Source organism: Pinus tabuliformis, chromosome J, assembly GCF_031772625.1.
Source record: "Pinus tabuliformis cultivar Carrire ecotype Pingquan chromosome J, CPIR1, whole genome shotgun sequence".
NCBI lineage: Eukaryota > Viridiplantae > Streptophyta > Pinopsida > Pinales > Pinaceae > Pinus > Pinus tabuliformis.
In genome coordinates this window covers 214,595,577-214,608,493 of record NC_142295.1, presented here as the reverse complement: position 1 = coordinate 214,608,493, position 12,917 = coordinate 214,595,577, and the positions used below count along the sequence as shown (strand labels likewise).

Here is a 12,917-nt window from a genome sequence, read left to right as displayed (position 1 = left end):
CCCCGCCTTGGCCAGTGGTCTGATCTCTTCTTGACGAAGAGTCGCCCATAGTTTTTCCCAATCCGAAAGACTCGTCCTGCCCAGTATGCTCTGGACAAATACCTCCCAATCCTCGGAAACTACGTTAATTGTGGTCCTCACCATTAATTATTCATCTGGCATGGCCCCTATGGAAGTTAGTTGGTCACGGATCTCCTTCAACCGACCAAGGAAGACATCTATCTACTCTCCCTTCTGCATCTAGTATACCCTTAGTTGATTCTCCAGGAGCATCTTCCTCTACACAGAAGTATGCTGGTACAATGTCTTCAAGGCGTCCCACATCTCCTTTGTCATTTCCTTCTCGGCAATATGTGGTACCACATGATCCTTGACCCCATCAAGGATGATGCACTTAGCCTTAGCCATTGCCTCCTCGTACCTTTCATTAGCTATCGAGTCAACTGGGATAGTTATCACTCTCTAGACGAAGCCCTTGATGTGATGTTTGTCTATAATGGACAAGATCCTGGCCTTCCAGACCACAAAGTTGGACACTCCGTCCAACCTGTCCCGATCTCTCAACCCATTTACGGCTATCTCGCTGCTCTTCTATCGACTCGTCCGAGTCTCTCTACTTCCCTCCTGGAAGTTCTTTGTTCGACTCCTGCTGAGTCTCTCTACTTCCCATTTGGAAGTTCTCTTCTCGACTCCCTCTTAGTCCTAATTTCCCTCCTGGAAATCCTTCTACCAATGTCAACTTGCCCCTCTCTGATCGTCTGTGCAACTACAACACTGATCTGGATTCCTTGGCTAGAAATCCGCCTCGGCAGCAACTCCCTCTACCTTGGTCTTGCCCTATTAGGTATTGTTCTGACCACAGTACCCCACCAGCTTCGCTCTCGCAAACTACCCACAACATTCTATGCCCCAACAATTAAAGGATTGAGCTACTTGGCTCTGTGCAATTCCGGCACCAGCAAATCATCTCCCTCAGCCAACTGCGTCAGCCCTCTTAGCCTTTGCGTGAGCCTGATTCAGCGTCTCTCAGTCTCTGCACTGGCCTCTCTTTGGCCCAAACTGATGACGCAATCCCTCTGCGTCACTCCTTCCTCTGTCGCCTTCTGCAAGGGTCAGCGCTGTCACTCGGGACAGCTGAATCTGCAGCAAATGCTCTGCTCGGCTAATGCCTTCAGTTTTCCTGTGATACGCAACCACCCTCTAATACTATGTTGAATTTTCTAAGTCTATTCGTTAGAAAATTAATCTGTATTCTGCTGGTTTATTTCTTCTACTTGTTTAAAAATCAAACAAGTTATTTAATACATTAAATACCAAAATAAACACAATACAGTCACAACATCTATAGATCATCAAATAAAAGAAAACAAGCACGCAAGTGACACCATTATATTTGGACAAATGTCCCCGGAAAAACCCAATGCGGGAAAACCGGTGCAACTATTCTGAGGGTTATATTATTATGCAGTGTATCTGAGTACAACAAGGTGCCTAATCCGGCTCACCCGACAGAGAAAAATACACAACAGCAATACCTCTATATCCGGAAACAGGTATTCAAAAAACCTGCACCACAAAACTCTCTCCAGCACAACTGAAGCTCAACGCTGGCCCTTCTAGCCTCTACGTCAGCCTCCTGCTGACTTGCATCAGCCCCAGGACCTAATGCATCAGCCCTCTGAGGCACTACGCAGCCTCTAGAAGCCCCTGCTCTCTGCATGGATGACGCAGTCTCTCTAGGCTCTGAGCTGCCTATGTTGGGCTCTGCATAGCCTAGACTGACTGTTGCTCTTGCTCTCTCTGCTTTTGTGCTGGTCTCCCAGTATTGTCTCTGCCTCTCTGCATCGTACTCACTGCCCCTCGCTGTTGATCACTAATTCAACTTTGTTTAGCAACCTTGTTCTAGCAAAATGAATAAATGATCACTCTGGTGTGTCTTCCAACTCACCCTCAAGCCTCCTCTTATACTTTTCTTGTTAGTCCTTCAACGGCCGAGATTAAATCTCTAATCAACGGTTAAGATTAGATTTGGCTTGATCCATGACTTTTGGAACCTTCTAACCCAGTTTTATATTAATACCCATTAATATTTTATTTTTCCTAAGTTTAGACTTAGGAACTCCATTAAAAATATTAATTATTTTAATATCTCCCAAACCATTTAGAATCTGCCCAAACCATTTTTGGGTCTTGGAGATCTCATGTGCTTTAGCCTCTCCATCAATTTTCATGGCTAGAGCACATCCGATGCTACCCCAAATCAACACTGATTTTATTGCAAAAAAATCATGAAATAGTGATTTTTTGGCCTAGACGATGTTTCCCAATTTTCACTGATATTTCCTCGATTTTTATGATTTTTTTGTTTCAATACCCTTGCCGATTTTATCCCAATGTGCATGTTTGCAACATAGTTGTTGATAAATTTCCATGAAACTCTGCAACTACTTAGATGAATAAATGAAAACTAAAACTAGTTAACTTTCACCAAGATACAAAGCCTCTTAACAACTTATAAGCAGCGGAATAAAAACACATCACACTTATTCTTCTCAAGAAACACAACAGGGAAAACATGCTTGGTTGATGTGGCTATTTTATTGATTGTTCTTGGAGCAATGGAATCCATTACAAAGCAATTTGTCTCTTTTGATAAATTGTTTTGCTTCTCACACAATTCTCAACGGATACAATTAAACTTGGGCTGCCTTGATCACTACTTGATCTTGGTTCTTGCACACAATTTATCCTCTGTTGCCCCCTTGACTTGCTCTGCAAACCCTGCTTCCTTGCTCAGTTTTGCTCCTCCTTCCTTGTTCACTTGAGGCCCTATTTTCTAGCACACTTGAGCTCCTATTTTTTAGGACCCCATCTCCACACAACCTGCACACAACCAATTCTCCTAAATCCTAGTGCACTTGTGCTCCCATTCTTTAGGACACAATTACTGTGCTCCACAATCAAGGCTCTCTCTCACTAACTCATGAGTTTTGTCTTGTCACAATCCTTCATGCACAAAACAATATAATTTACTTATGCCTTTGTGCTCTCTTTATAGGTGAACTTCGATCCATGCAAGGGGCCAAGCTTAATTTAGAACTCGAGCTCTAATAGCAAGTTAACTGAATGTTACTCACTCTCCTTCTAATCATCACAGGAGTGTTAACTCGTGCTCTCTCCAATCAACACTAAAGATCTAATTCGCTCTTCAATCAAGACTAAAGACTAACTCGCTCTAACTGAACTACTAACTACCACCTCGTTATGTAGTCAAACTAATGAAGACTTCCACTTAACTAAAGCTCCAACTCTACGCATGTTAACTTGATGATTATTCTAGTAAACTGGAAATAACTCATCCTAACTGAAGCTAAAGCATAATCTAGAAGCAACAATTCCATACATTAGACAATTCAAAATAATAATCCTCGACAATAGGGACTTGCAAGATAACATGTAGTATATCCATCCATTAGCCCAAGAAATAGCTCCAAAGAATGTCAAAATCAACTTTCATACATCAAAATGCATCCAAGTATCTCCAAAATCTCCCACAAGAAGCAAGTGGTTAATTAATCAGGATTAATTGAGAAAAGTCAATTTTCTTCTAGTGACCTCTATAAAACTCGTTTGATGGAGTCAAGATGATCTTAGCCATTAATTGGAGTTAGATTGTGATCATTGATTGCTCAACGAGAGATTACAAGAGGAAATCAATGAGCATTTGGAGAACACATTTGTATGACAAATTTGCAGTGTTAGCAAGGGCTCAATGATAGCGTGGACGACACCAGCAGCGAGGTTTCAGCAAGAGAAATTGAGAGAACTTTCACAGGGATTCCAGTTTTTTGAGATAAGGAAGGAGGTCGAATTATCCTGCAAGAGGGAGATCAATTCAGCTAGTGTGAATTGCCAATTTACCCAGTGCGAGTTGTTGTAGCTATAGCATGATTTCTAGTTATTGAAGATAGTTGTCAGAGAGTGCGAGTGACTTTAGTGTATTGCTAAAGGCAGTATATTTGCTGGAACAATTTTCCAAAGGTTGTGTGAGTTCCAGAAGGAGGTTGTCCACATTTCTAGTTTACCAATGTGAATCGTTGGATGAGGTGTGAATTGCACAGAGAGGGCCAAATTGTGAGAACTTCTGAATCTACACATCATAAATCCTACTGCAATCACTGGTTTATCATCTCCTACTTGTTCTTTACATTCAACAAGTTATTTAATCAATTTAAACAGCAATGAAAACATTATTGCATACTACACATACATACAGATCATGAACTGAAATAAACTGAGACAATCACACAAGGGACACCGTTATTTTTTGACAATCGTCCCTGGAAAACCCAATTCGAGAAAACCGGTGCAACATATAGAGGGTGTGTATTATTAAGAAGATTTCTGAATACAACTAGGGTGTCAATTCCGGCTCACCCAACAGAGAATAAAACTGGCAGAAGTACACCTATCCAGAAACAGAGATTTTGGCGAATCCAGCAACTGGATGATCAAACCCCACATATGACAATGTTGCCCCCAGTGTTGGGCAGTGATGCCTGCTCCAACCTCTGCACTGGAACTGGGTCACCTCCTCTAGGCGCTGCATCACCCTCTCAGTGAATCTCCCTTGCTCAGAAGTCAATATGCTGAACTACTGCTCTCTCTGCCCCACAAAAAAACCCCAGCGCTGCCTCTAAGGGTCGGCGTCAACCCCTCTAGCTTCTATGTCACCCTTTCTGGAGTTGCGTTGTCTCTCCTGGTGCTGCTCTGCCTCTCTACTATGTATTCTCGGCCTTGGACTGAAGTCCCTCTGCCGAACTGCCCCTCTCCCTGCAACTCAGATCACTAGCTCGATTTTCTCAGCAAACCTCGCCCCAGAAAAATCGAACTCTTTGATCTCTCAAGTGGAATGGTGTGTCTCAAATTGACCCTCAAGCCTCCTCTTATACTTTTCCTGTTGATGAATCAACGGCGGAGATTAAGTCCCTAATCAATGGCTAAGATTAAAACAGACTTGATCCTCGTCACTTAAAAGTTTCTCACCCATATTCCTATTAATACCCATTAATATCTTTATTTTCCTAAGTTTGGACTTAGGAACCCATTAAAAATATTAATTATTTTAATAACTCCTCATCTGGGTGGAATTTCTCCAAACAATTTTTGGGTCTTGGAGATCTCATGTGTTCTAGCCCCTCCACAAAATTTCGGAGCTAGAGCACATCCGATACTACCCAAAATCAACACAAAGTGCTTTGCAGAAGGAAATCATGGATTTCAAGTTCGATTTTGCCAGTACAAGTGAGGGAAAAATATTGAAGGAGCTTTTCCAATGTTAGCCAAGTAGTGGACGTAATCATTTATTCGCTAACGAATTAATAATATAAACCCTCATCTGTCGAACTGGTTTTCCACAATGGGGTTTTTCCGGGGATAATTTGTCCAAAAATATCGGTGTCTATTATTTTGTGTGTTATATATTTTCTCAGTTCCTGTGATTTAAATTTGGTTAAGTTGCAGTAGTGTTTTATTTAGTATTTCTCGTATATAATTTTACAGAAGACATAATATTTTGAATATAGGTAAATTTAAACCATATTACTTGCAATAGTATTAAAATTTCACAAATTAACCCACCAAGAGGCCAAAATTCTAACAACATGCATGTGTAGGCCCTTCTAGGGTGTGCATTGGGCTCCTCCAGTGCCAAGGTGAGTGTAGAGGTATCCAAAAATCATGATCTAGGGATCGGCCCCTAGATCTCCATGAAAATCATGGTGAGGCAAAAAATGGGTCTCATGGGTCTCCTAGCGATAGAATAGCCTGATTTTGATCGAATGTTGAAGGCTCTAAGGATGTTGCTAGCCCTCACATGTCTCAAGGGGTGAGACAAACCTCATCTAGACCTCAGATCAGCGACCAAACCATGTGTACATTGCTAAGCTAGCTAGGGCATGCAGGTCCAAGTGCATCATCTCACGAATAATGTGGGGCAAAGTGTAAACTGTTGGGGGTGTTGTAGGTGCCCATGGAATGGAATGATGCTCTACAAGTGATAGGTGTCCATTGGGTCGCAATGCTTCACTTGTAGGGTGCCACAATGCTCCTCTAGTGGACTTGGGCCCCAGTTAAGTTGCCCAGCCCATGATGAAAACCATCTACCAATCACACACAATGTCCAGTGCTACATCTTCACCATTAGATACAATAATAGTTAATGCATCTAAGTGAACCAACCTTGCTAGTAAAGGGAAAATTGACACTTCATACAAGACTTCCCTAACAAATTTGGGGCTTTGATCATGTAATAGTGTTACCTCCCTACGTAGGAGTGGCTAATGGACGATCCTATTAGGTGTTACCAACCCCTAAGGGGAAAGACAAGTCCCTGGTACATCCTTCAATCAATAAGTGTCATGTGAATAATGATGGAACGGAGGGGATAAGGGGTATCAGGGCCATATGCCATGGTCAAAAGGGGTAGCAATCATGAGGAAATCCACATTCTGGGTGTACAAATATGAGCGAGCAATCGTGGATGCATGAGTTATCTCGGCCTTTGGTTTTCCACCCCTCTTATTGCCTTTTGCCTTTTCTTGATTTTTCATTGTATTACTGCTTGAAGCTCTAGGAAATGAGAGCATGTTGTGAATGATGTCTAGCAACGAATCACCCCCTTAAAGGTGGGGCAATGTATCACCCACCAGGGATTGGGACATGCATATGTTCCTTTTATGATGTGGCAAGGCAACATTGGCCCTAGGAACCGGTTGATGGCCATAATGATAAGGGGTAGAGCTCATGCTTGGCTTTTGCCCACGTGCTAATGTTAATGTCCCGGCCATCTTTTGCATTTTATAATCTTCTTTTTCTTTCATTTCTTGCTTGTGGCCATGATATGCTTTTCACTTTTCTTTTAGTTGCACCAACCTCCCAAGGCAAAGTTTCCAAGCCTGACCCAAACATGTGGGCAAAAGGAGGGGATGTGTTAGAACTTAGAACCCAGTGGACCCATGGTAATGTGGACCTAGGGATAAGAGGTGGAGTATAGGGCTCATCATGTACGGAGGGAAGTGATAAGAATGGAATGGGAAAATGGGAACATGCTATCTCAATCAGGGTTTTCCAAGTAGTGTCCTTCCTAAGCCATAGGCCATTAGGGGAGGTCCCACTGGACTAGGATTGAAGATTAACCCCCCATTTAAGGTGAGCAAACAAAACCACGGTCAAAACCCTTCCCTTTTCCAAGTCACCTAATAATCCACACCAAATGCCCAAATATAAAACAAGCATAAGCATGTTATTGCACAATGAATATCATACCTTTTGGATCAGATTGCTCACATTCTAACATGTGCTCTTGACAAATGGGCGAGGAAACATATGGTTGATGCAGGTGGCAAGGATAAAATGGCACATCACATCGGCTATAAGGTGTCTATCAAGGCTTGTTGGTTGGAAGAAGATGATTAGGAGAAAATTTCTCCTAGGGATACCCACTTTTGGTGGGTTATAGGGCCAACACTAGTTGAGATGGATATTCATCAACCCTCTCTTACTTTTTTATTTCAGCTACAAATGACCATGATTTTGAGTTGGATATCCACACATTAACACTCATTTGTATGTTAGTTGTTATCATTCCTAGTTGTATCTGAGTTGGGTATTCATAAACCTAGTGTCTTCTTTATTTTGGTTATGGCCATTGTTTGTGAGAAGTTGGGTATTGATAAACCCGGTCTCATCTTGTAATTGACCTTATTTTGTGCTACGATCCCTTAGGTGCATTTGTGTTGGGTATTTACACGCCCACATCCCTATTGTATTTGAGCTCTCTCAACTATGTTCAAGTTCAGGTATCATAGTCAAGCTTTCTTCTCAACTGTTCTCTTTCAAGTGTATCTAGGTTGATATTCACGCACCCATTCCCTATTATTTTTAGGTATTCTCATTTGTGTTCAAGCTCTTAAAGAAATAAGGAATTGGATCTTCCTACTCTTGTTTTATCTATAGTTGAACTTATTATAGTTGGGTACTTTCATCTCTTCTCTCTTACAAGATGTTCTTTCTAACACTTCTTCAGATGGGAAATTCAATGGAACTATCTTCCAATAAATGTGAAGCATGGCTAGGATGTGTCTTCCAACCCTCCTGTAGTAGATGAGTAGGTTAATGATAGTATTTTCCCATAGAGTATTGTATCAACCTTCATATTGAAATGGATGATCACAAGCCCACACTCTGTTAATTTTTCTTAGGGCTATATTGTTCTTTGCTTTAGATAATTGCATTTCATTATTTACACATTGAATTCACCCCACAGCATTACATCATCATTACATCATATGCAATTATGTAGAAAGAACAATATCATCAACAATGCGGTGGACAATAAAGGAACAACAGAAGAAAAGCATTCACACATGGAGACACCAAGATTGGTTGAAGACCAGGGCAAAACCCCACAAGGGCGAAAACCCTTTCAAATTCTTCTTCTTAATAAATTGTCATAAAATGTTTAGCAAAGAGAGTACAATAATTCAATTTTTCATTCACGAGACTATCCAATGAATCCAACCAAACTATATCCTAGAGATGAACCTCACAATAATACTAATCAAGATCATAATTCAAAAGCCTGCAGTCAATTATCAACATCTGCAAAGCCTGTGATCAACTATCGAAATCTGCAGTCAACTGTCACCTAAAACCCTAGGACTTAGTCGCATGGAGCAGGTGCTCCTGTGTGCGGCTGAAGCATTCTAGCCGCATGGAGCAGGTGCTCCTATGTGCGACTGAAGCATTCTAGCCGCACGAAGAGGCTTTTTTGCATGCAGCTACAACCGAAAATATCTTGTGGCAACCCTGCCGCTGCTAACTAAAAAGCCTAATCTGTACTTGTGAGGTCAGACCCTGCGATTTCGAACCTATGCAAACGAATTCCCCGCGAACCAATTTCAGCCCTGCAACACAAGTAAGAGTAGATTCCAAAAGGTAGGTAATTTCACATTTTATAGAGAGGTCTTGCTATCAAACAACCTTCATTTTGATCCCTGCAAGAAGTCAAATATTATGTAGATCTAACTGTTCATTTTATGTCCATATAACTTTCTATCATGTGCTCCTGATTTCATGCCTAAGGTTTCATATTTTTGTATCCTACAAGCTCAGCTACACCCATAGGCCTTCTTCTATACGACTAGGAGCCTATAGGCGCACCCTTAAACCTTTCTCCCAACAGATAGGGCTTGGACTAGGAAAAACTCTCTCGACTCAAATCAGAACTTGTCAAAACTAACAACATCAGATGATCATCTATTCTTGTCCAGAAACAATCAAGAGTCTTCTATTCATTTACTGCAAATAATAATAGGTGTTGGGGAGTTTCTCCCTTTGAATGGAAAGCCTCTTCAATCATCTTCAATAAAGACATTCACTTGCCTTATCATAATAATGTCATGTATCAATAAAATTGTCAGATCGCGGATATGACAAATCATCATCAGTTGTTTCATATGAAGATGTCATCAATCATTCATCAAAGATTAGAGTCATATAAGTGTATCTTTCAAGGATTATAATCACAACATCAAGTCAGGGCGTCCAATTTACCACATTGTCAGATTAACTAAGCTTATCAAAACCTAACCAAGATCAACAAGATCCTGAATATCACTTTTATTATCAGGGGTTACCATGCTTCTCAATAGTATTATCAATAGTATCAAGTTACCATATATCAAAAAACAATGTTTCTAGCCTACTTTATAAAATCAGGAAATCCACCATGCCTAAAAATGTAAGATACTTGCCAAATATCAAGAGCACCAATATATCACATGTACCAAAAATCAAACTTACTTTCATATGCATGCATGAGTCATTTATGAAGGTGATATTCTCATCATACCTCAGGGCTTGACTTGCCATCCAATCTTGCGACTAAACTGAAACAATATACTATACATACCTTGTAGTATTCATGTACCTTTGCGACATGTAACACTTATTTGTCATTGGCAGTTGTAGCCCTTGTATATTGAGTTTATGGATGCCACTTTAAAATCTTTCAAAAACTTTCCCCAGGTACTTCTTCCTTTTTCCAACACCAGCTCTTCAAATCCTGCACTAGCTCTTTTCCTGCAATTTAAATGATCCTCAAGAGGGATTTTCTTATCACATCTCATCTAGAGGTTAGAAGTATTCAAATACTCAAATATGCAGGAAGGTTGGCAATAATCAAAACAATAAATCTAAACAAGAATAGTGTCATGATCACATAAATCTAAAAGGTACTTATCTTTAATGAAAAATTGATCATCTCCCTCTTGAGCCAGCCTTCAAGAGTTATTACTATCCATTATCCATATATCAATGTTGCCTTCAATATTTCTGTCTTCATCAACAACCAAGGCTAAATGAGATTAAACCATCACAAGTGCTAGAACAACATCTCATTGATCATGTTAGGGTTTCAAGATTGCATAACTCAAACCTTTTTGATACTTCAAGGTTTCTTCCAAACCCTAAACTCATATAATCCAGCAAACCCTAATAACCAAATTACCTAGGGTTTCCTTCAAACCTAGCATTCTTTTAGATCTCCTCCATCTTCTCTTGCTTCCATTATATCTTCACAAGGGTAATCTTTAATGACTTTTCTTTAGCCCAGCTCTAATACCATGTTAATTTTTCTTAGACCTATATTGTTCTTTGCTTTAGATAATTGCATTTCATTATTTACACATTGAATTCACCTCACAACATTACATCATCATTATATCACATGCAATTATATAGAAAGAATAATATCATCAACAATGCAGTGGAAAATAAAGGAACAATAGAAGAAAAGCATTCACATATAGAGACACCAAGGTTGGTCGGAGACCAGGGCAAAACCCCACAAGGGGGAAAACCCTTTCAAATTCTTCTTCTTACTAGATTGTCATAAAATGTTCAGCAAAGAGAGAGTACAATAATTCAATTCTTCATTCACAAGACTATCCAGCAAAACCAACCAAACTATATCCCAGAGATGAACCCAACAATAATACTAATCAAGATCATCATTCAGAAGCCTAAGGTCAAATGTCAACATCTGCAGAAGGTTGCGGTCAACTATTGAAATATGCGGTCAACTGTCACTTGAAACCCTAAGACTCGATTGCACGGAGCAAGTGCTCCTACGTGCGATTGAAGCATTCTAGCCACACGAAGAGGCTTTTATGTGTGGTTGCAGCCGAAAATATGTTGTGGCAACCCTGTGGCTACAAACCAAAAACCCTAATTCATACGTGCAAGCTCGTACCCTTCAATTTCAAATCTATGCGAACAAAATCCCCGCGAACCAATTTCAGACCTGTGCGAGCCAAAACCAAAGAAGAGAAAGAAGATTGCTTGATAATCATCTGCAAATGAGGCGCATTTGACTTGTATTTATAGCCATCCAAGGGTGTCCAATTTCCTTTTAGGGTCGACCTGTCCTTCTGAGCACATGTGGGTTTCCATATTAAAAATATATTTTTCCTCAACCAAATTAAATTCTTCCAAGGGCTAGGAGGGGTCTTCCTTGATGAGGAAGATTGCCCAATGGAGGGAATTTGTCCCTGAGCTGCCAAATTAACGCACTCCCTTCTTCCACCTACAGATGACACTACATTGAGTTGGGTATGCATAATCAATTTTGTACCTTATCTCTCTTGTATTCATGTCTCTTTACACAACTCCTTTACCGAAATGGACAAATCTCGATCATATTCCCCAAATAATGAATAGTTCAATGGTGGAAATTCTTCAAGAGTTTAGTAGTTATATGATGAAGATGGTTGGGTATTCAAAAACTCTTCCACTTTTGCAATGAGTTGGGTCTTAAGTCACCTTGGTCCACCACTTTCCACCATTAAGTTCGAGATTGGCCAAATTTCAAGAAATGACAAACAAATTTGTTTAAATTTTTCCATTAAATTCAATTGAATAGATAGAATCTTATTTCCATTAGTTTTGTAATTAAATTCATATGCAATTCTTTCATTGTAAAAGGAATTTGTTGAAACCCATTTATTTCTAGAATTAAAGGAATTATGAGCATAAAAGTCAAATCTGGTCAAACTTCAATTCTCTAATTTTTCAATGAAAGTCAACAACAATGAACGCTACCCTAACCAATCAACAGTCAAAGTGCTCCAAAAAGTTCAATCAAACAATCAAAGAATATAACTTCTTCTACTCGGTCAAACCTGGTCAAAACAACTCTTAAATTTTGCCCACAAATTCGGTCAAAGTTTGACATGCAAAAACCCTAGTCGTACTTTTGTAGTCAATGTTGGTCAAAAGGCTCAAAAAAAATTGGTCAAACTGCAGATCAACTCGGCCTCCCAAAACAAGTCAAGCATAGTCAAACACTTCCAAGTCAATGCTAGTCAAAACAATCCCAAACAGAAAGTCAACGCTAGTCAAAAAAAGTGCCTCTCTCTCCTTCACACGTGTGAACTTGGACCTGCAACTTTCAGACTTGTACAAACCAATCAAATGAAGAGATGATGTGATATGAGATGCCTCATAGAGATGTTGTTGTACCTCTGAGATAGCAGTAGGTCAGCTACTAATGCAAGAGCATCTAAAATAATTGTTTTGGGGTTTTTGGTTTTAGTTTTGGAAGACCAATGAATGAAGACAGATGTAGAATTGAAATACTTAATCCTTTGGATAATATTAATATCTCAACAAAGGGCTGCTATAAAGCTTTACACAGTGATATAGATCAAATAGTGGTGAGAAGAAGAAAGAAAATAATATGATTATCACAGTTTTCAGACTGTAAAACAGAACAGTCATAAGTATGAAAACCTTCTAAACTATGTTCCAAAGATTCAAGGCAATATACTTAAGCTTACAAAAGACACTAATGCTTT

At 39.8% G+C, this 12,917-nt stretch overlaps 1 protein-coding gene across 3 annotated transcripts in view; it reads right to left on the bottom strand.

The window, feature by feature from the left end:
* The window catches only part of CYCH;1 (cyclin H;1), a 321,281-nt gene that overhangs the window by 236,318 nt on the left and 72,046 nt on the right, over window positions 1-12,917 (bottom strand). The gene's annotated exons all lie outside the window — the stretch shown is intronic.